Below are 25,195 nucleotides of genomic sequence, written 5' to 3'. Positions count from 1 at the left end.
CCGTGTTAGACTTGCAGGTAAATTCAACAAGTTCTACATACAGCACATTTAATAATTTGATTTATATAGTAAGCCCCAGTGATGATTGCATTTCTGCCTGTGTTTCTTGCTTAGTTAGCCCAAGTGTCAAAACTGCAACTCTGCTGAACCTGTTCCTAAAGTACAGCAGCAGCAGTTCTATCGCTCAGTTTGTAGTTGTTTTCCATTTCATTAGCAATTATAAAGGACACAACTAAATGCCGTCTTAAAATGCTGCTTGTTATAGGCATTTGCCAGCAAGGTTTTTAGATTTCTTGGAAAATTTTACCACTTAAGTCACATTAAAAAAAAGAAATCCATTGATATGTGTTCCTCGTGTTCCCTTACACCAGAGCTGTTATTTACACACACATTTATAAACTCATAACTTACAACTGTTGTTTGTTTTTCATTCTTGTCCTAAGTTTTTTTTTTTTTGTGTGCATGTTCTTATACATAATTTAGCCACCGGATACATTATTGAGTATTGCAGTCAGTCCATAATTGCCAGCATGTCATCCTTGCAGTCGATTGCTGTAATATTTAACAGCTGTTCCCACGGACATGTGCTTTTACCATATAATCTAAGCACTAGAGATCGGCAGTTTAGAAGAGCCGATCTCTAGTGCTTACAGTGTTGTGTCTGTGCCCTATCTTCCATTACTTTCAGGGAAAGTTTTATTTTGCAGCCTCTTTAAGTTATTACTGGTGTCATTTTGATAACAACACGTGTTTTACTATGTAATGTAAGCACTAGAGATCGGCAGTCTAGGAGAACCGATCTTTAGTGCTTATAGTGGTGTATCTTTGCTGTAACTACCCTGATCTTCAAGGAAAGTTTTTGCTTTCCGGGTCCAGTTACTACGGGGATCGCTGGTAGGCACGGCAACAAATCCTGTCACTATATAAAGTAAATCGCTGACTGCAACACATTCAGCCTGGGAATCTTGTGAGGGAGATATTGGTTCAGCGTACAAGGTGCGGATAATCTCTCAGCTGTAACGCAAATCTAAAAGTGGCCGGTAACCAAAAACCACAGTCACCAGGATGTGAAGGATATAAATCAACTTTTTGTAAGGGCTTTCAGCCAATATCTCGGCACTACTTTCCTTGGTGCATTCTTCTTTTTAACCACAGAAATCCCTTCAATTAATTTATGATTTTCCCTGCCAGCCCTATACAGATCGAGGAAGTCACCTTAAAATAAAGAAATAAATAACATCATTAAATTAATTAATTCATAAATTTAAATAAATTCCTTCAGGGAATGAGATCTTTTATTTATTTATTTTGTTCTGGCTTGGCATCATGTCATCTATAACAGGTTCAACTACATTACATAATCAGCTAATAAAGTCTAGCTTGTTAGAAAGTGTGGAGGCTGTGTGTGTGTGTTTGTGTATATATATTATATATATATATATATATATATATATATATATATATATATATATATATATATATATAAAATATGTACAGATATTAGAAAGCTATATTTATACACACACTATGCTCATACATACATACATATATTTATATATAGATAGATACACCCAGGTACATTAAACATACATATACACACGCATATACATACATACATACACACACACACATATATATATATATATATATATATATATATATATATATATATATATATATGTGTGTGTGTGTGTGTGTGTATCATACCTCTCAACCTCTTCAAGGAAGAAATCTGGACAAAGCCATAAAAATGAGGGGACAAAGGCCCAAACAATATTGGAACTTTTTAAATATTGGTCTTACAAGATAGAACAACAAGTTTTGCATTAGCATGAATTTTCTGAAAGGTATGAAGTCCGAAACTCAAATGTCTGTCATTATTGTCAGACATCAACCCTCAATGATTTGTCAGAAAACCACAATTTTATGAGAAACAGGCAAAATCTGGACATTATGTGAAAATCTATACATTTGACAGGTATGGTGTGTGTGTGTGTGTGTGTGTGTGTGTGTGTGTGTGTGTGTGTGTGTGTGTGTGTGTGTGTGTCTATATATAAAATTACATAGGTCATTTTTCTTACTGTTTTAGTGTCTTTTATCTAACACACTCTGCACACTACTTGCTCCTTTATTATCTCCCTATCTCTCTTCAGCTTCACCAGAAACTGTCTTCATAAACTAACTATACTTCAGAACTGCCTAATCAGCTACAAATCCAAATCTAAATTCTACAACCATCTCTTACCTTTTACTCCTCTCATACTTTTTGCTAATAATATACTCCTCTCTGGTGACATCCACCCCGACCCAGGCCCCCTCTCCTCTCCCCACAGACACTTACCCTACAAGACTCCCTCCATCTCCACAACCACCTCCCCTCATGCTTCACTCCATCCTCATCCTGCCACTCAATATACATCTTTACACAAACACCTATCTACTCACTAAATATTCAAAGCCTCAGTAAAAAAATCACTGAGCTACACACCTGGATAATACATACCTCCCCTCACATTCTATCCTTATCCGAAACGTGGCTCAAACCACACATCACTTACAATGCAATACTCCTTCCTGGCTATAACATTTACCACTCCAACATGTTCCCTAAAAAAGGGGGTGGTGTAGCCATCCTCTACTCTGATGGCCTAAATTTCTCACCTGTCTCCATCCCTATCCCTGACTTCCACCCAGCTGAACTAATCATCCTAAATTGCCACCTTAACCCACACAGGAAATTTGCTATAGCTTCCATATATATCGCCCCTGGAAATAATATCCCCACCCTAGAAAATATCTTATCCTGGTTTTCCCACAACATACACTATGAATCCCTCATCCTTGGAGATGTCAATATAGATTGGTGCAAACTTACAACTTTCTCTCCACAGTTTAATATAAACCTACATGATTTCCATCAACTGATAATATCTCCCACCCGCTTCCATAAAACCTCATCTTACAGCACTACTATTGACTGGATTCTCACTGACTCCCTCAACCTCTGCCATAGCCCATCTTCCCTACCAGACTCCTTAACATGATCTCCCCACCTCTGTTCTAAGACATTCTACCCAACCACCTAAATCACACCTTTACAAAGACTGTCATAAACCCACTAACTTTCATATCAGCCAATTCAACTCCATACTGTCTAGTATCGACTGGTCTATCCTAAGTCAGATCCCTTCCGATGACGCAGTGAGTAAATTTAATAGCATCTTCCTGAACATCCTCAACTCCCTTCCCCCCTCCAGGAGAATTAGACTCAAACCAGATTAAAGGACCACTACGGGTTTCTTCTTTTGTTTCCTCATTTCTGAAATGTTTTTCATCCCTATTTTTTTAATACTACCCCATAAAATTGTATAAATCCTGCACCAAGTCATGTTTCCAATAGTTTCTGTTGTCGCCTAGTCCTACAGCTCCGGTACTTTCTAAAGACACTAGATCTCTTATGCACAAAAGAGAGCCTGGGTTAAAACTAAAGAACTACCCCTGCTGCATAAATACAGAGAACTACGGAATCTTGTCAAGAAGCAAATCAATAAGAACAAAAAATTCTACTATAACTCTGCCCAACTAAATAGCAAATCCAACCCAAGTAAGTTCTGGTTTGCCCTAAACAAAATTCTTTCTGCAGGCTGCCCTGCCAACTCCTCCCCTTTCCCAAATAAATCACCTTTGGAAACCTCTACCCTCCTCAATAAACACTTTATTGACACAATCCAAAAGCTGTCACCCTCCAACTCTAACGCAACTACTTCCCCTATCCCTCCCAACCCACTCAACCAAAACCCTTTCTCCTTTCAACCTGTTCCCAGCTCCTACATCACAACACTTCTTCTGAAGCTTAAACCCTGCTCTCCCTCCACAAATAATCTCCCTTCTACCTTCCTCAAATTAGCTGCAGAATCTATAGCCTATGCTGTATCCATTCTTATGAATAGATCAGGTCAAGAAGCTACAGTTCCTCTCATTTTGAAATCCTTCTTCACCATTCCCCTGCATAAAGGAGGAAACTCAACTGACCTATCTAACTATAGGCCCATTGCTCTCCTATCCTCTCTCTCTAAAATACTTGAAAAATGCATTCACTCTCAACTTCTCAAATATCTCCTCCAAAATAACCTTCTCACTTCCACTCAGCATGGTTTCTGGCCCAACCATAGCACAGCTGCAGTCCTCCTGTCATTTACTCATACTTTCCCTGAGGCCCATGATAACAACCAACTCATATCCTGTCTCTTTCTTGACTTATTCAAAGCTTTTGACATTGTCTCCCACTCCATACTGTTTTCTAAACTTGCTAATCTCAACCTGTCAACTACCTCCCTAGCCTGGTTCTCCAGCTACCTCTCTTGTAGACAGCAATTTGTCAGATGGCTCTCATCCTGTTCTCCATACATTCCAGTCCCATCAGGGGTTCCACAAGGTTCCATCTTGGGTCCCCTCCTGTTTAACATTTTCACTAATGAACTATACACATCCTGTAAACAATCACCCCTCATCCAATATGCAGACGATTTAACTCTCATTTCCACCTCCAGCAATATCTCAGAACTCCATACCCTAACCCAAGACACCTTTCTAGCTACTGAAAAGTAGCTGTCTGATAATCTACTTATTCTTAACCCTAAAAATACCAAACTCTTGCTCTTTCTCCTACATTCTCTCTCTCATCATAAAACAACCTTTGCTATTACATCCTCCAATAACACTATCATAATACCTGAACCCCACACTAAGCTCCTAGGTGTCATCATTGATGATGAACTTAGATTTAACCTACACATACTCCAATGTATAAAAATACTCACCAAAAACTAGGCTTGCTTTATCGCAACAAAAAATTCTAACCTCCAGTGCTAGACTCTCCCTGGCACAGGCACTCCTTCTCCCCTCCCTTCTATATGCTGCCCCAGTTCTAACCAACATTCAGTCCACAACCTTGACCAAACTTCAACAAACATACCACAAAATAGCTAGATTCATTATGAACTCTCCTTACAACTCACACCACTGCCTTAAACTTTTAGTTATGTACTTACCATAACTTTAGATGTTTGGGATCCATCTCGCCTACATTCTGTACTGATGGGCTCGGAGCCGATCCCTCGGCTCCGACTCGGCACGCTATGCTATAGAGCGAAGCCTCTTATTGGCTGAGATATTTTCTATCCCAGGATGCACCACCACTAATCCCCCAGATCTTGTTTGTCCGCATTCATGCACACATACATAACTTGTTTATATAACATTGCCAGATGTCTCAAGATGAAACAATAGGATTCGGACCTTCTGATCTCCTCTGATCTCCAAGGAAGGGGGAAGGAGGGTGGGTTATTGGGAATGTAGGCAAGATGGATCCCAAACATCTAAAGTTATGGTAAGTACATAACTAAAAGATGTTATGTGATCCTATCTCGCCTACATTCTGTACTGATGGGACAGCGTCCCTAGCACCTAAATCCTGGGTGGCTCACTTTAAAACACTCCTGAGCACTGTGGAACCAAATGAAGCTCGCCCCCTAGATGCCACATCCAATTTGTAGTGAGAAATGAAAGTGTGCGGGGAAGATCACGTAGCCGCAGCACAAATGTCACTAATGGCAAGCTTAGAATGGAATGCTATTGAAGTAGCCATAGCTCTTGTAGAATGAGCTTTGACAGAGGTCATAAGCTCTTTATTAGAAGAGGAATAAGCTTGAGTAATACAGTCCCTGATCCATTTGGCAATAGTGACCTTTTTGACGGCTTTGCCCAATTTATTATCCGAAAAGGATACAAACAATTGATCTGTTTTCCTTGTTTGTTTGGTCCTATCTAAATAAAAATGCAATTGCCTGTGGACATCTAATGTGTGGAATATGTATTCCGCTTTGTTTGAGTACTTTGGAAAGAAAACTGGAAGTTCTAATGACTGTTGTAGGCAAAAACTGGAACAAACCTTAGGGACAAAGGATGGATTTGGCCTGAGAGATACTCTATCTTTGTGAAAAAACAGGTACGGAGGTTTTACAGACAAAGCTTGAAGCTCTGAAACCCTTCTGGCAGAAGTAATCGCAACCAGAAAGGCAGTTTTCCACGATAGAAATTTTAAATCACATGTTGCTGCCGGTTCGAAGGGGAAGGAAGTTAAGGCACGTAACACCACATCGAGATCCCATGGAGGAGCAGGATGAGAAATCGGAGGTCGTAAAAGCGCAGCACCTTTCATGAAGGTCTTATACAATCTGTTGCTCATTAAAGGTGGGTTTATAGACTCGTGAAAATTGGAAATAGCTGCCAATTGAACCTTGATGGTAGAGACTGAAGAACCTCGATTGAAAAGGGAAGTTAGAAATTTCAGGACTTCTGATACGGGAATAGTGATGGGATCCAGACCCCGGAGTTGAGCCCAAATAGCAAATCTCTTCCATTTGCTAGAATACAATTTCTTAGTGGCAGACTTGTGAGCCGAAGATAAGATGTGTACAACTTCCGGGACTAAGATATGATTCCTGACTATAGTCGGAAGAGGAGGAGCCAAGCTGTTAATTTCAAGGTGTAGAGGGACTGGTGGAGTAGTCCCGACTGATGAACTAATAGGTCTGGGATCTGATCCAGGAACCATGGACCGTCCAGTGCATATTTCCGAAGATAGGGGAACCATACCTGACGAGGCCAGTAAGGAGCAACTAAGATCATTTTGTTCCCCAAGCGAGACGCCTTTTGGATCACTCTGGGAAGGAGGGGAACTGGGGGAAAGGCATATAGCAAGCCGGTGGGCCACGGATGGGCTAGTGCGTCCATAGGGCTCTCCCCCGGAGCCGGAGTGAGTGAGAAGAACTTTTTGCACTTCGCATTCAGCGGGGTTGCGAATAGGTCGCAACAAGGAATTCCCCATTTGCTGAAAATCTGATTTGCAACCGTAATGTTCAGAGACCACTCGTGTGGAGAGAGGATAGTTCTGCTCAGTCTGTCGGCTATCACATTGGACTTGCCAGGGATATGAGTCGCCACTAGAAATCGTTTGGTCGATACTGCCCATTTCCAAACTCTCATGGCCTCTCTGCAAAGGGGGTAGGATCTGGTCCCTCCCTGCTTGTTCAGGTACCAGACTACTGACATGTTGTCAGAGTGAACGGCAATTACGCCCTGAGGGAGGTAATCATGAAGGGCTTGTAGGGACAGAAACACCGCCCTCATTTCTAAGATGTTGATATGAAGTAGGGTCTCTTCTGAATGCCATTTGCCTTGGACTGACCTGCCCAGGGAATGCCCCCCCACCCCATCTGGGAGGCGTCCGTAGTCAAAGTGGCCATAGGAGGAGGTGGAACAAAGGGTCGTCCCTGATCCAGATTGGAGGGCACCAGCCACCAGCGAAGGTCCCGTTTGCAGGTTTCTGTGATCCATATGAGGTGACTGAGAGGGAGATCCTGAAAGGACCACTGTGTTGAAAGAAGCCACTGGAGAATTCTCATGTGCAACCTTCCTAGGGGAACTAGAAGAACCGTGGTGGACATAGACCCCAAAAGCTGTAGGACCATTCTGGCTGGGGCTTTGGATCTGGGAAGTAAGGCTCGAACTTGAGCCTGTATGGTTTGTATCCTTTCTGTAGGTAGATAGACCCGCATTCGGTTTGAGTCTATCTCTACTCCGATGAATCTTATGCGTTGAGATGGCAGCAACACAGACTTTGGCCAATTGAAGGTGATCCCAAGGGAAGTGCCCAGTGATATTGTGGCTTGTAGGCTCTGCAATAGTAGATGCTTGGAGGTGGCAGTTAGGAGCCAGTCGTCTAGATACAGAAACACCTGGAATCCTAGACTTCTCAGGTGAGCAGTCACGACCGCCAAACATTTGGTGAACACCCTGGGGGCTGTGGTGAGACCAAAGGGCAGCGGAACTGAAAATGACTGTCTCCTAGGCTGAAGCGCAGATGTCTCCTGGACGCTTGATGTACCATGATATGGTAATAAGCGTCCTTGAGATCTATGGAGCACATCCAAACACCTTTCTCCAGCAGTGGGAGAATGGATTGTAGGGTGACCATTCGAACTTGGACTTTTGACTGAACGATTTAGAATGCTGAGATCCAAAATGGGCCTCAAGTCCCCGGTCTTTTTTGGCACCAAAAAGAATCTTGAGTAAGTCCCTAATCTGATCTGGTCTACGGGGACTGGTTGGATGACGCCTTTTTGAAGCAGCTTTCAAACTTCTAAGGCTGCAATTTCCCGTTGACTGGGTGGCGGGTCCGGGATTTTTTTGGACTGAGGTGGGGAGTGAGAAAAGGGGATGGCGTAACCTCCGGCGATAATTCGAAGCACCCATCGGTCCTGAATGATACCTTCCCAGGCTTTTAGGTGCCTCAAAAAATGACCCCCGACTGGCTCCGGAGCTGCACAGTCGGGCAATCCCTCAGGGACTGTGAAAGGCTGGAGAGCCACGAAAGGACTCGCGGTCTCCAGTGTTGCGGGGGCCTCTGCCGCCTCTGGGACGGCGTCTTCCGGAAGAATTTCCCCCTCCTCTGCCTCTAGAAGGGGGATCATCCTGCTGTGAGAGATAAGACTTCTGAGATCTACGGAACCACATTTTCCCTCCTCTTTTAGCCTTGGGGTAAGGCCGAAAGGGAGTGGAAAATCATGCCCCTACGGCAGTCAAAGTCTTACCTTCTTGCTCGCAGTGGGTCAATGTGTCCTTTACCTTGGGTCCAAACAAAGAGGACCCATCAAAGGGGGCATCGGCAAAGGAAGACTTGAAGGCCTCCGCAAAATGACACAGGCGGAGCCAGGCTTGCCTCCGTAGAGCAATACCTGTACCCGCCGCTCTACGCCTTCGGCCGCATAAGAAATGAGCCTCATGGACGAGTTAGATATGGATGACAGCGTAGCCAACTGAGAGCCAACCGTCTGGGCCAGCTGCTCAGGTAGGTTACCCAAGAGGGTATCTGAAAGCTCCTTGATCAGATCCCTCTGAAACCTGGTGAAGTGCGCTAGATAGTTCAGGGACCTTAAAGTAAAGGCCGCTGAACTTAGGGTGCTTTACGCATCGATCCATGCTCCTAGACTCCTTATTAGGAGGATGGACGGACGTCGAAGCCTCTGCTACATCTTGCTGGGTAGCAGATGCCACCACCAAGGCATCTACAGCCACACCTTACGTCAAAAACTCCTTTTCTGGGGGTGCTGACAGGAACTTATTTGGGCGAGCAGGCACCGGTTCCACAGAGTCTGGGTGTTCCCACGCCCTTCGACAGATCAAATCTAGGAGCTCGTCGAAGGGCGGAGACACCCAGGAGGCGGAGGGCTGAGCCCCGAAGGCCTTAAGGGACACCGACTCGTCAGCAGAAGGGAGTTTGGATTGCCAGCCGCCTCATTGTTTGAGGGCTTCCAGGATGTCTGCAAAGGAGACATCATCTGAAGATGACTTAGGGGACCCCTCTGCATCATCAAGATCAGTGTCTGACGTTAGAGACTCATCGGGGGAGTCAACGTGCTTCCTCTTGCACGATCTTTTCCTTGGAGGTTCCTCTGAAGAAGCTTCAGACGGACCTCCAGGAGGGGGGAACCCCCAGTGGGGGTGACCTCAGGCCCCGGGGCTCTGCTGTCTAAGGACAGGGGGACTGCCAAAGACCCAGTCTCCGTATGCAGGGAAGGTGCTGGGGAGACCGTGGAGGTAGCCAAAGAGGATTTGGCTAAAGCACTCCTCATGGCCCTGAAGGCCGGACCACCAGAACCCTGGGAAGGTCCCACCTCCGTGGCCACAACAGTAGACGGTACCCCTGCAGCCGACGCACTGAGAGGAAGGCTTGGGAATGAAAACATCAGCCCCGAAGCGTTCCCCCCCGGGGCCGACAGAGGAGGTCCGCGTACCGAACTCCGACTCGAGAGCCGGGGATTGGAGTAAGGGTCGGGCCCGACCCAAAAACCTCCCTCGGCTCCACCGGCTCCAATGGTGCCGAGGCTGTTGGAGGAGGAACCATAACTACAGGGTGGACCATCGGCTCCGAAGCCGAATGGGCTGGAGCCGAAACTAACTTTTGGAACACAGGAGACTGGAAAAGTCTTAGGAGCACCCTGTCGATGTCCGAATCAGACATCTTGGAGGATCTAGATGAGACCAATCGGGTCCGAACCGACTTCTCCATCGGCTCCAAATGACTGGGGGACCGGCTCTGAATGGACTCGACCAATATCGGTTCCGAGGGAGATCCCAAAACAATTTCCCTCGGTGCCAAGGAGGGCTTCGGCGCCGAAGGGGAAGAGTCTGAGCCGGCAACCCTCATCGGCTCCAAAATCAGTGGAGCCGATGAAGGTGACCCGCCTCTCGATGCCCCAGTCCTCGGCTCCGAAACCAGAGGAGTCGAGACTGGAGGCATTGAGGCAGACCGTTCCGCCCTCGGCTCCGAAGTCCGTGGAGCCGATGGAGAAGCCTGCCTAGGTTTCTTAGCAGTCGGTTCCGACGGACAAGTCGGAGCCGACGCTTTTTTCTTCTTGGTAGGAGAGGAAGAGGAAGATAGGGCCTCCTCAAAGGAGGGTTTAATTAGCCCTTTCAAAATTAATTTATTCTTCCTCTCTTGGAGGACTCTAGAAGAAAAGGCGTGACACACGCTACAGGACTCCTGTAGGTGCTTGGCGCCTAAACAATATACGCACGAGGAGTGGTCATCGGTTATAGACATTTTATAACCGCACCTCGTGCACTTTTTAAACCCAGAGGGTCTATGTTCTTTTGACATACTGACTAACAACAGACACTAAAAAAAAAAACAGGTTAAAGTAGCAGAATCTGTTCAGTAATGAAGATTTTACCACAATACAAAAAATTTTAACCAACTTTTTTTTTTTTTTTTTTTTTTTTTTTAACGAGGAAAAAAATACTGAAAAGGAGGGCCAAGACCCTCTAACTTAAACAGGTACTTGACCTCCTGAAAAAACAAAAGACACTAGTTAAAGAATAGGGGAAGGCCCCTCTAACTTAAATGGGAAACCTTTCCCTTAATCAAACACAATTTTCCACAACAAATGCATCAAAACACACTCGTACAACAATAGCTGTTAAAACAGCTTTTTGGGTAAGAATAACAAAATTCCTGACAGGAAACTTTGAAGAAAACAGTACTTAGCTCAGCCAAGTTTGAGACCACGTCCTAGCTTGTAAGTGGCAAACGAGATCTGGGGGATTAGTGGTGGTGCATCCTGGGATAGAAAATAGCTCAGCCAATAAGAGGCTTCGCTCTATAGCATAGCGTGCCGAGTCGGAGCCGAGGGATCGGCTCCGAGCCCATCAGTACAGAATGTAGGCGAGATAGGATCACATAACATCTTAACTTGCTCCAATGACTTGAACTTTCCCAACAACTCCTTCTATCGCAATTTCAAATAATACACTCTATACTATACAAACCATCTTCCTGCCCAGCTCTCTCCTCTCTGGTATCCACCTCTTCCCCATCATGGACCCTCCGCACCTCAAACCAGCAACTTTTGGATATCTACTAACCAAAGAAAAACGTGGGCAAACTTATTTATAAATGTTCTGTGGCCCAAGCTTGGAACAAACTTCCTATACACATATGCTCCATTATCCATCCAAAACACTTTAAAAAAGAACTCAAACTTCACCTACTTAACACCAAGACTTGCCCCTGCCATGATCCAACTTAACCTCACCACACTCTTATATCATATTCCCATCATATTTGCACTTATATGTAGTCTCTCCCAATTTCACTTAGTAACCCACTAGGTATTTACCTTGTTAACTCATTCTCACAAAACTGAAGGCTTATATTTTTATGTATATTTTTGTATAGTTGCTACTTGTATATTGCTATGTGTATTCTTCTTAATTTATATTTTTTGACCTGTTGTGTTTACTATTATTACTAGCTTGGTGTGTGAATTTTTGTATACTGTAACTGCTTGAGTGAGCATTTTTTTATAAACTGCAAATTGTTTGTAACTGGAGCTTTTCTCCTCGGGTCTGCACTGAAAATGGGCTACTGACCCAGTTGGACTTACCCGGTTAACAAATGTCAATAAATAAATGTATTTTTTCCTGTAGCCATTTCCTTATAGGACGTCTAACTGCTGTGGTGGTGCTGCGGTAGCGTTGTCGCCTCACAGTAAGACATTGTCCTGTTCGATTCTCAGCTAGAGCGTCTTCTGTGTGGAGACATGCGTGAATGGGCGTACCTTCGTTGAAGGTTGTGCATCAGGGTTGGCAACTCGGCATGTAAAAATCTACTGCCAATCATTAGCGGACCGGAGTTCCGCTGTGGCGACCCCTAACCGGGAAAAGCCGAAAGAAACAACAACAAGTGCTGATAGCATTTATGTGCGTTACAATAATTGCTACAAAAAGTCTGATGAAGTGCTAGGTAAATAAACTAAAGTGCAAGAGAGAAGAGATCAAGCAAGATCTAAGGGACAAATTGAAGAGCAGGCTTTCTGGCACTGGTAATATACTTTAAATGCAGTGCAAGCTAGCACACTTGAGTGTGTAGCAATATTAAACCAAATACAGTTAAAATAAATGCAGTTTAATGAAAAAAAAACAACTTAAATTAATTGCAGAAAGCAGCATAATCAGAAAAAATAAAAATGGAGGCATTTCAAGTCTCTTTCTCCTTTCTGCTGCTCTTGTAGTCTTGCAGGACACCAAAACAGGATCCACATAGCTTAAACAAGCACAAACCCACGCAAACACGGGCTTTTAAACCAGAAAGTTGAAAGGGATAGAAAAAGTGCCCAAATGGCCAATAAACTACAATTTCAGAGCCAGAAATCACTCCTCTTGTGGTATATAGGCTACCTAGGGCTTACCACTCCCACTGATAAGCTGGAAGGCTTCCTTCTAACATAGAAAGGTCTGAGGAACTCAGAAACTTACAAAACAGTCCTGGATACAGCAAATCTGTATTTGGACTACTCTAGTAACCGAAAAGGTGGGAAAGAAGCTTAGAACTTTTTTTTCTATTTCTTTAACTTCCCCATTACTAACCATTTTTTCTACTTTCACCCTTTTTTTTGTATTGTGAAATTTTGGATATCTGGATGCCTTTGCCTGTACCTCTCTATCTTTGGTGCCGCTTTTTTGTATCAATTTGTTTTGCTTTCTCCTTTGCATAAATATTGCACTATATTAAAGTTATTAGACTTTGCCATGTCCATATTTCTTCTTTTCTATTTCCCTTACTTTGGGGAGTAATTGTTCCATCATTCTGTGACAAACTGTGTTAGCTACACTAAATCCTTCACTTTGGAAGTATTCCATAACTTCAGCTTCTATTTGTTTAACTTCTACTCTACTAATCTTCTGTTTAACATTCCCCCTTGGTTATCTTATTTTTTTGTGTTGTGAAAGTTTCCATAACTGATATGATACTCTGTCTGTATTTCTCTTCAAATGTCTTTGGAGATGCTTTCTTGTATTGATTACTTTGGCTTTCTCCTTTGCATAAATATTGCAGAAGTCAGATGTCTCTTTCTTTCCTATGCCCATGTTTATTTTTTCATGCCTTTAAAAAACCTCTATGTTTTTTTCTTTACATTTTTTGCACATCCTTGGTTGCTTCTTTTTCCAAATGCCCCCAACTTTTTTTCTAATGTTTTTCATGGAACTGTTGTATTAATGAAGACAAAAATGCATTTGAAGGTGTTGACAGTTCTTCTTGTGCAAATATTTTTCTTTCCTCGGATTTCCCCATGAAAGGCTTGCAACGTTAGTGACAGCTGCTTGAGGCATAAACTGAATTTCTCCAGCTTTCCAACCCTGTCTTGTAAAATACAGTTAAGAAACAAGGTCAATAACATTTTTATCTCTGTTAACCTGTAAGCTGTGGGGCTTGATTGTATAGTGTACCACTGGGGGATCTACAGCACTGGCACCTTTCCCTCTAGGCTATCCCTAAAATCCTGCAGTTTATCCAAACTAATATAACTTTGGATAAAAAAGAATATTTCTAAGAAATTGTCAGTATACTCACTAGAAATCATCTTCCTTTTACTGTCCTGACCTGACCAGTCCTATAGATAGGTTCTGCAGTCTCGAGAACTGGTGTAGCCCCCGCTCCATCTGCCTCACTGCGCTCAGCTCATACCGCTCCCCTACCCTGCCCCCATTTCTCACCCACCCCCACTACATCTACATTTATTCCAACCCCTCATCACCTGACCACACCTTCCTCCACTCAAAGACCTCTCATCACTTCCCCTGTCCACACCCCTATCAAAATTCTACCTTAAAAAGATACATAGTATCTACTTACCATGCCTTCACACATACCTCCATACTTCAACCCCAAGACCACTAAGACCCAACTACCACTCCACTCCCTCAAAAAATACTATTCATCTTAGGATTTCTCTTCCTAACCCTCACATACCTAACAAACATCACATCAATATATACAAACACATTGCTAGAAAACACTTCATTCCCTACAACACTTACTCAAATACATACTCACACGGTTTACTATCATCATTTCGAAAATTAAAATAAATAAGGTAGCAATTACCGAACTAATATGTCGAAAGGACACATTTCCGAATGTTTATTAGGCCGTAAACCTGACGGAAATGTCGAAAACGTCGAATCGCGACATTCCCAGTCGATCAACGTGGAATAACCGAAACAGCGTGTAATACAGGGAAATCGCAAACTCCATGTGTACTGCAACAGGAACGTAACCGCAAACACAACCCCAGTAGCAAAATAGTGATACCCATCCACATACCAAACTACAGAAGAACGAACAAACATCAAATCCACACTAAACACCTGCTACGTTATCCAAGAGCAGGACCATACACAGTGTATCATAGCAACATTGAATCCACGAACACTTCCCTAGTTTGTGAGATGCGGTATCCATAACGATACCGCACTATGTCCTATTTACATAACATCCAGTACAAACAATGTACGACTGCTGCAATGGCGACATTACGCAACATAACTTGCTATAACATACTCCATGAGGGGTACCTCCAGCGGAAACGTATTTGCAGTCCCACAACGGATATAGGCAGTAGGATGACGTGATCTCCAATGCTCCGACAGTAGAAGATGTTCATAACAGAACGTATCCCTGTAGTAGTACTGTCTGCCATCCAGATCTGATGCTGTGTACGGTTGCGTGAACGGCAATTGCACACGACACATATAGTTGTGCCATACAAATATACTAATGTACGGGAAGTAATAGTTAGTAGGTAATGACACAGACCATCCCAAAAGTAGTGAGTCGACGTATGTCCACGAACCCACCCTAGAATGCGATATAGGGAGCATAGACGGACTATATACTGTTAGAGTGGTCATTTCAAAAGGAGCAATGGTGAGCCATTGACTGTACAAAGCCTAAGGGTGTCATTTCGTCACGCTTAGCGATCAGACGTTGGATCATACATTCCTTATCAGTAAGCCTACGTTTTTTCGGAGATGCCGGAACACAGCACAGGTACTTCTGTTTGAGATCCTCTAAATGGTTTTGCTCCAGTGTAATAGCATGTAGGACATCAGTTATATAAAGCTCCTTCTTACCTAACAGGGACCTAAGCCGACGATGCCATCCTTCCACTGCATTCTGGCTCATAGGGTAGCCCAATGTACACGTGTCGGACTGATTCCAGAATGGAACATCAAATAGGGGTGGTAGTCTGTCCGACGTGGAACCCCTCATCCCATAACGCCGCGGCCTACCTAGTATATAGTTATTTTTAAAGAACTCACATAAGGGGGCACCCCGTTCACCCAGAGCCTGTTCAATTTCCGTGAACGTCTCCAACAGATGTTCTGTACGTATGAAAGCAAGTGAAGGCACCTGTTTACATAACAGCGCAAACTGTGTGTCCGTACCATATGTCTGCGTCAAGTTTAGCTTCTGTATCTGTCGCCATATTATTTGGCACAAATGGAACCAGCATCCCTTTGCAGTACTATTTGGAAGATGTTTCACAATACTATTCACAGCATCCTTTTCAAAGTCGCTTAGTACCATGACTGGTGTCAGGTTAAGGTGGAACTCTGCACATAATGTAAGTAATGTGGTCCAGAACTGATCGTAGCATTCCTCGCACTTTGAGGGTAAGATAGCGTAGACTACAGGCACTACTTTGTTGTTGCTTGAACCATCCAAACTACAATGGACGGAGTATATCTGTTTACACTCCCTAGTACTGATTGGAAAAGTACCGTCGACAAGTATGTATTCCGAACGGCACAGTAGACCGAGATTACTCTCTGTGGTAAGGAGTACAACATCAGTATTTTGGCACTGGAATGCACTGTGTTTCACGATAAAAGTACCCTGTTTCAATGGTATAAGCTCTGGCCTTAAATCCTTCAAACTCGCCAACTGTAGGTGTGGGGCTGTGCTATTCCTACGCCTCACCCTACGTACAGTCTGCTTCAGGGCATCAGTATTTGTCAGTGTGGTAACTACGTCTGTGGAGGTGGTTGCCAAAACCTCAGATACAATTCTGCAAGGGTCCTCCAGGGTTTGTCCAGCACGCCTTTTAATAGCTTCACGTATCCTACTCTGCTCTACCCGAACAACATCTGGTGCGTGAAAATGGCCAATACTTTTAAGCAACCTCTCATCATCAGCACATTTCTCTGTTATGCAACGACCCTTACATCTCTGTTTAGCTTTTTCAGTGCAACACCAGTACTTCTTCTCTGAGGTACTCTTTTCCAAGTAGTATTGGTAACCATCAATACATAGTATTGCTCGGCCTTTCTGGGAGGTAATGGTGCCATATAGTGAACCAATCACACCAGGAGAACTCACTGCTGCTTGATCAGACATCGTACGTAAGTTCACCTAGGAAATAATGACAGTAACTGTAGTACTACACATTACCAGCATCATGGCTATGTTACAGAACCTTCCAAACATGCATAGTACGTCACATAGATACCAATCATTACATAGCTAGTACTATACAAACATGCGACCTGTCATGCTTTATATGCGGCATTACTGTACTATGTAGTCCATTCAGTATGTACAAGTCCATACAACAATTGCGGCTATACATTTCTATAACATAATACCACATTCTGTGACACAGTTTACACCGTACTGTACAGGTATAGGCTATTGCCACCAGGTACTCCTCATTGCTCTATACTGGTGTCAGGGGTTAACTACAGACATCCATGCCTACAGCTGACATGGATAGCAGTGCGTACAGATACGTATCATGACCCGCTTATGCAATGTCGAGACAGGAGCACACAACACCTAACGTCTACATGTATAACCATACACTTTCTACAGGACAATGTATCGCTCCGTACTGTAGTTGCATTGTAAATGTTACCGGCGTATGGGTACATATCAGGACTCGACGTCCGAATAGCATATGTTTACTCACCAGTCCGAACCTGTAGACGTATGTCCTTGCTATCGCCGATGTCGGTTAATGGACACCCTGTACACTCTCCAACTCGTACTATATATTTCCAATTATGGACAGTACTCATAATCGCCGAAGTTTACTTTACTTCCGCATGTTGTGGACGACGTTGTTTGTGCGACGCCAACATCATCGTCGCAACAGTTTTGTCGTCATCGGGTTGTGCCCCATTCACATATGCGCCGTTCGTAATGTCGGATTTAACTGCATGGCGACTATGGAACTTCGACATTCGTGATGTGCAGGATTATGAGCAGTCGACATTGTGAGTGACGACCGACGGAATGCCGGGTATGTAGTCGTCGATAACATGACAGTAAACCTACTCACACAAATACTTTCCTATCTCTTCTACATTATTTAAAGACAGCTTAATAGTACACATTTATAAGTCTCACATAACACCATCTTACACTAGAACAAGGTCACTGAGATCCAGCATAGACATATTGCACACAATTAAACACATACTGTTTACCACAAACGTCTGCTTATATCAGGAGACATACACCCAAACCCAGGGTCACAAAACTCTCTACTCTCAGCCAGGCAAATCTCTGACCTTTTATTCTTAATGTCAACATCAGAAGTTCTCTAACAAGCTTCCTGACCTACATGCATTTATAGCTCACTGCTCCCCTGACATACTAACCATTACTGAGACATGGCTAAAACCTATTACCCAAAACGAGGAAATTCTCCCACCAGGACATAACATCCTAAGACTGGACAGAGTGGGCAGAAAGGGACATGGGGTTGCTATCCTCTTTAAAAATACACTCAACATCAAACCTCTACAAACCCCCACACCTAAATTTCAAAATGCTGAAACATTAGGTTCAACCCTAAGCATAACTGACACAAAAACTATCATTATTCTCTGCTGTTATATTCCCCCAGACAATAACTCTCCCACCGTTGAAGAAATGTTAAAATGGGCCACAGATAATCTCCCTCAAGAAACCATCCTACTAGGTGACCTAAACACTGACTGGTTAGTCTGTACCTCTAACAACCCCACTAACCATATTAATCTTTTCAGTTTTACCCAGCTTATCCAAGAACCCACTAGAGTCGACAAAAAAACCCCATAAACGATCCATTCTAGATTGGACACTAGTCAACTGCCCCAGATAAAACTACCAGACAGATTGCCTTCCAGATGGTCTTAGTGATCATCTCACCTCTTTCCTCCTGTGGAAACGTACCAACATAGCCAAACCCATTGTTTTTAGACAAGTCAGAGACGACCACAAACTAAATATACAAGAATGTATTTATTTTCACTTATTTTATTTTACATTTGTTGAGTGGGATAGTCCGACTGGATATATGTCCATTTTCAGTGCAGGCCTGGGGAGAAAAGCTCCAAGATAATAATATACATTGAACATTTAGTAAATGCTAGTTTCAAGCAGATTACAGTCATAAGAATTACCAGCATTTAGCACATATAGCACTAATTTATTATAAAACACTTTACAAAACATAATATTATTTTCAAAGTTATATATACATAACATTACATTCAGGTTTAAGACACATTGAGCAGCAGTTATACAACTCACCCTTCCTGAAATGGTTTGGTAGAAAAAAGTTAGAAGTAGTTGAAGTTAAGGCACCTAAGTAATAGAGAGGTCACTAGTCGGGGTTAGTGCAAGGACATAACAAATGAGTTTTGAAGTATTTCTTGAGTTTGTTTTTGAATTGAGTTAGTGAGGGTTCTAGGGTCAAGTCAGCTGGGAGTTTGTTCCATGTTTTTCCGACAGAGTTGGCAAACAGAGAGTCCCCAGCTGAGTAGTTGGATTTGTATGTCTGAACTAGGAGTCTAGTAGATTATCACAGTGGCCGGGTGCTGGTGTAGGGGCTGAAAATATTTTTTAGTGCAGGTATATTTTCTGGTTTGTAAAGGACTTTATGTGCCACTATTAACTGGTTGAACTGCAGTAGGCTAGGCAGTTCATGACATCCTAGGTGATTTAGGTTGTGACAATGGTGTGTCCAGTAGGCTGTGCCAGTAGCAAATCCTGCGATGTGTTTATAGCAGGATGACAGTTTATTAAGATCTGTTTTCTTTAAGTTGGACAATAGAGGTGAGGCGTAGACAAGAGTTGATAGTAGATGGGAACGAGCAATTGCAGTTCTAGCAAGTGGGGTAAGGAAAGGTTTGATTCTGTAAAGAGAGCCAAGTTTTTTACTAATGGTTTTGATAGTTTGATTGATATGCGCATCAAACTTCAGGTTATCAACTATGGCACCCAGTAGTTTAGTTTGGGCTTCTGGGGAGATTATAGTGCCATTGTTAGTGGTTATGTTGAAAGATGGCAGAGGGGTCCTGCGTGTGAGGGAGAAGAGGAGCAGCTTAGTTTTGTTGGGGTTTAGGATTAGATGTTGATTGGAGAGCCGTTTTTCCACTGTATTGAAGGTATTTTAGGTTAATGTAAATAAAGTAGCTGGTGAGGTGTCAGAACAAATCAAGGTGGAGTCATCCGCATATTGAATGCAGGTAGCATCTGGGATGACTGAATGAAGGTCATTGATAAAGATGGAGAAAAGCAGGGGTCCTAGTATCGAGCCCTTAATAGTATTCTAAAACATAGTAACTGGAAACCACTGCAAACACTAGAATTAGACCAGGCCATTAACTACTTTAACAGTATTCTCACCAATATCCTTGATAGACTCACACCCATTAGGAAAATTAGAGCCAAGGCAAACTGTGCACCATGACTAAATAGGGAAACTAGAGCCCTACTAAAGTCTAGAGACAAGGCTTGGAAAACCTGGAAGAAGAACAATACTAGCCTAGCCAAACAAAACTATCTACAACTTAGAAATCAGGTCAAGAGACAAACCAAACTCAACAAACAAAATTACTTTCTCGATATCCAAAACAGACACTCAAAAGATCCCCAAAAGTTTGGGCATGCCATCAACTCTCTTCTAAAACCAGGCAAAACAACCACTCCCACTCCCAACTCCACCAATGATAATAAGGACATTGCCTCCCAATTTAAATCACCATTTCACAGACTATTTTAACACTATCCTCCCAACTATCCAAGAACAACCCAACATATATCCCAACCAAATGCCCTGACAACATCCCATCCTTTACTCTCTCACCAGTTCCTACCTCCACAATTAAAAAACTTCTCCTAAAACTGAAACCTACCACACTTGCCACTGACAATCTACCAAACAACTTCCTAAAAATAGCTGCTGAATCCTTATCCTATCCTATTTCTATTCTTATTGACCGCTCCGTACAAGAAGCATATATCTCACAACTATGGAAGGTATCATATATTATTCCAATTCACAAAGGTGGAAACTCTTATGAATATTCAAATTATCGTCACATTGCCATTCTATACCCCTTATCTAAAATACTCCAGTAATGTATGCATTGTCAAGTAATGCAATTGCTAAACTCACATAATCTCCTCTCCTCCACACAGCACCGCTTCTGGCAATACCGCAACACAACAACTGCTCTGCTCTCTTTAACCAGTCTGATCAATCAACACAGAAATAATAACTTTGTATTTGCAATATTTTTAGACACTCCAAAGCATTTGACATGATCTCACATTCCTTACTACTAGACACCCTGACCTCCATATCCCTTGCCCCTCCTACTATAGCCTGGTTTAAAAGCTATCTGTCAGAAAGGCAGCAATCTGTCCAATGGCAAGGTGTATTATCCCCATTACTCCCAACTACCATAGGTGTACCACAAGGCTCAATATTAGGCCCACTTCTTTTCTCCATATTTACCAATAATCTCCATACCACCACACAGCATGCTTCACTTATACAATACGCTGATGATTCAGCTCTTATCTGTTCTGCTCCATCACTTACCACTCTACGACAACACACCCAGGAATCCTTTAGCTCCGTGGAAAGATGAATCACTCCGATCCAACTTATCCTAAACCCTAACAAAACCAAATTGCTACTTTTCACCCTAACAAAACCATGTCTACCCCTCTACCCTTCACTATCTCCTCCAAAAATGGCACTATTATCTCTCCCTCCAACCATACCAAACTCCTAGGTGTTGAAATTGACAAAAATCTACTCTTCGATATCCATATTTCACAATCTATCAAAAAAGTCCATAAAAAAATAGGAATACTATACAGACAGAGGAAATCCCTCTCTAAACAAGCACGGATTACCCTAGCCCAAACTCATCTCTTGTCCACTCTAATGTATGCTGCACTAATTCTTACCCAGCTTAGAAAACTTGACCTTGCCAAACTTGAGTCGTGTTATAATAAAATTGCCAAGTTTGCTAACAACTCCACCTTTAGAATCCACGACTGCCAGGCTCAAAGGGAACTGCAATGGCTAGAACTTCCCCAGCTACTAAACTATCACCAGCTAGTCTTTGCCTACAGTGTGGTAAGACATTCTGAAAAAACCCCAGCACTAGGCCAGCTTCTTACCCACTATAATACAAATTGTCCTCTCCACTCTTCCGACAACCCCCTTCTCTTTATCTCAAGGGCTAACAGTACTGCAGGAAAAGCACTGTTCTCCCACACCATAGCTAGAACCTGAAATAACCTCCCTTCTGCTCTGACTTCTGCCTCTACTTCTCCTCACTTTAAAAATTCACTTAGATCACACTTGGTGAATAATTGGTTATGCACATGTATTACATAAGTCCTTGTTTTCTTCCACTCTATATACCTCACTTCCTTATACACCTACTGTAATATATACTACAGTCTAGGATACTCTTACTGCTGACTGAAATTGTATCCTTATTGTATTATTAACTATGTATAACTATCTTTATTTCTGTATAAATATAAAACCAGTGTGCATATGAGGATCGGGCACTTTTTTATCCTGGAACTTGCGTATCCAGATGTCTTTTTTTATTTTTTTTTACCTACTTCTGTCCATGATGTATGCTATATAAAATACATTGTATACATCAGTGTCATACCCAGTAAAGTATAGCTTATTTAAAGAGAAGCTCGTTTCTAACCAGTATCCTAACTTTTCCTACATCCCACTATAACTGATTTGTCTGGATTCCAACATAGGTTCATATGTGTGTACTAGGCTAATAGCCCTGGAGCCTTTACAAGCCTAGCCCATAGAAGTGCCCTGGCATCGTGCCACCTGATGTTAGTTCCTTGTGTCTCTACCAAGTAGAGCCATTAGAATGATTCCAGTGGTGAACTTTCTATTACCCATCCACTCAAGATTTCTCTTGAAGAGGGACAGCCAGGTGCTCTGCTTGACCTGTATGGGAAGTCTATTCCAGAGCATGGGCAGTCTCTGGGTGAGCAACCTGTCCCTCCAGCATGTTCTGTTGATTGTGGTAATGAGGCTGAGGTCTTTGGGGTATGTGGTGTGGTGGGATTAGTATTTCTTTAGATGTATCATTTCTAACAGAGCTGGGTCAGACATGGCTTTGTAAGTCAAGCAGAGATCACCTCTAAGTAGGCGATATGAGACGGAGAATAGCTGGAATCTTTTGAGTCTGTCAGTGTAAGACATGTGTTTAATGCCTAGGATCCTCTTTGTAAGGTACTTCCATGGCCTCTCCAGCTGCTGTTACACAAATTTGTAAGGAACGCAGGTATAGACTTGCCCCTCAGTAGTCTGTAGGAGACTGAGTACAGGGACAAGGGTTTGGGGTTTTCCACATAGGACATGTTATTTCACCCTGTATTCTTTTAATGAGGAATCTCTGTGGCCACTATAGTTGTTGCAAATGCCTGGTCAGGTAGATGCTGAAGAGTTCAGTCTACTCGATTATTGGTCTAATGAGGGCTAAGCATATTGGTATTATGATCGCCTTAGATCTGGATAACATGCCATAACTTATAACTTGCCCACATAGAAGGATTTTCTCATCACTGTGGGCACATGGTGATCAAAGTTGAGGTTACCGTCAACCTCAGTTGAAATCCCTTACCACTGGGTCTACTCTTAAGAGAGTGTTATCAATGTTGTAATTTGCAGGAGTGGTCATCTTCTCAAAGGGTATAAATATGCAACTTTTTGGCATTGAGTATTAGGCTATGTTTCTGGCACCAATTACATGGCTCGCAGACCCTCTTCAAGGATATCTACATCTTTAGAGGAATCGGTCATTGCACCCAACTTGCAGTCATCCACAGATTTGGTCACACAAAGACCCTCTATATTTGCTATGACGTCAGAGAAATGTATTCCAAACAGGAGAGGATCAAGTGCTGAGTCCTTTGTAACACCACTAGGAACAGGCCTATTGGTGGAAGTGGATTTCCCCTCCATGACTTAATGTGTCCTATAATATTGAAGTAGCTGAAAAACAATCGAAACATGACAAACAAAGCATTACAGAAAATGAAGAAGTCTACATCACATGGGATCACCCATTACCAACAGGTCAAAAGATAAATGTGAGACAACCAGATATAGTGGTGTATGAAAAGAAGTCAAAAGTAGCATTGATCATTGAAATTGCTACACCAAGTGACTACAGTGCTTTGCGTACATAGAGACACAAAGTCATAAAATATCAGGATCTGCAGGCTGAAACTAGAGCAATGTGGAAGAAAGATTCCCAGACAGTTCCAATAGTAGTAGAAGCAATGGGTCTTATAAAAAGAAGAATCTACAATCCTATTTAGATATGTTACCAATACATGTAAATCCATGCGAATTTTAGAAGGAGTCATTACAGGGCACATTGTGGGGGCTGTGAAGAGCACTTTGGCTGACATCAAAGATTGTGACAATACTAATTCCACGAACTTTAATTGAACTTTGGCTTAGGAATGAGGTCCATTCCCATCATGGTATTAGAAACCCAAAAGATTTGGAGAAATGATAAAAGGAAAGCATCCCTGGATGTTATCAGGGCTCAGTGGTGTAGTGTGTTTAGCTCTAGAGAGTGCAGTGAGGACCTGTTCTTTAATAACAGTGGGGGGATAAGTGGTGGAGGGTATTTCCTGAGGAGTAACTAGTCATCTTTGAGTCATATGTGCTCAGTCTTCTGCTTGTACCCTATTGCTCTTGTGTAACACTTTTGAGTAAAGTTACTCTCTTGTACTCTCTTATCTTGGACTTTGGTAACTACTTTAGCCAATAAAATGGTTATGTCAAGGCTTTTCATGCTGCACTATAAGGTTGAGAGGTACACCTTCAATTATAACTGAAATGTCATGAAATCACAAGAAATTAATGGCTTTTATTGCATGCATATTCCTATACACTAGACAGTCTAGTTTCAAATTAGAACTAGACAGTACAGCTTTATACATACATAAATAAGTAAACACACACTTTCCATGTGAAATTGTAGTTTCATTTATTTTACAAAATAAACAAGCAAGTAGACACACATGTTCCATGTGAAGTCATAGTTTTATTTATTTGATGGTTTCATAACTATCATGTGTATGCATAGATAGTTGGTACTCTTACAGGACATAAAATACAGTAGGGGTGTATTCAGAAAGGAAAAATAGCACAGCGTGTAAAGCTAAATATGCAGTAAGTGTTGACATGCAGGGCATGTGTAATTCAGAGAGATCTGTAGCACAGTCGAGGTAGTATGAAAATTGGTGTGGTCAGTAGTATATACTAATGACCATATTATGATATTCAAATGAGATGGATTATAGAAGTACATTCATCAATAAACTGATGTTTTTGTCTGCATATATATTCTATATGGAGCATGCACATTTATATAATACTTGGTAATTCTGTATTAGGTTGATAAGTTCATAGGTATATACTAGGCATGCAGTTCAAAG

At 42.4% G+C, this 25,195-nt stretch overlaps 1 protein-coding gene across 1 annotated transcript in view; it reads right to left on the bottom strand.

Annotated features, from left to right (window-relative positions):
- The window catches only part of IFT43 (intraflagellar transport 43), a 2,700,032-nt gene that overhangs the window by 1,964,528 nt on the left and 710,309 nt on the right, over nucleotides 1-25,195 (bottom strand). The gene's annotated exons all lie outside the window — the stretch shown is intronic.

Source organism: Protopterus annectens, chromosome 6.part0 (assembly GCF_019279795.1).
Source record: "Protopterus annectens isolate FY-2018-M chromosome 6.part0, PAN1.0, whole genome shotgun sequence".
Taxonomy (NCBI): Eukaryota; Metazoa; Chordata; order Ceratodontiformes; family Protopteridae; genus Protopterus; species Protopterus annectens.
The sequence above is the reverse complement of the archived record's forward strand: the minus strand, read 5'-3'. Positions and strand labels throughout refer to the sequence as shown.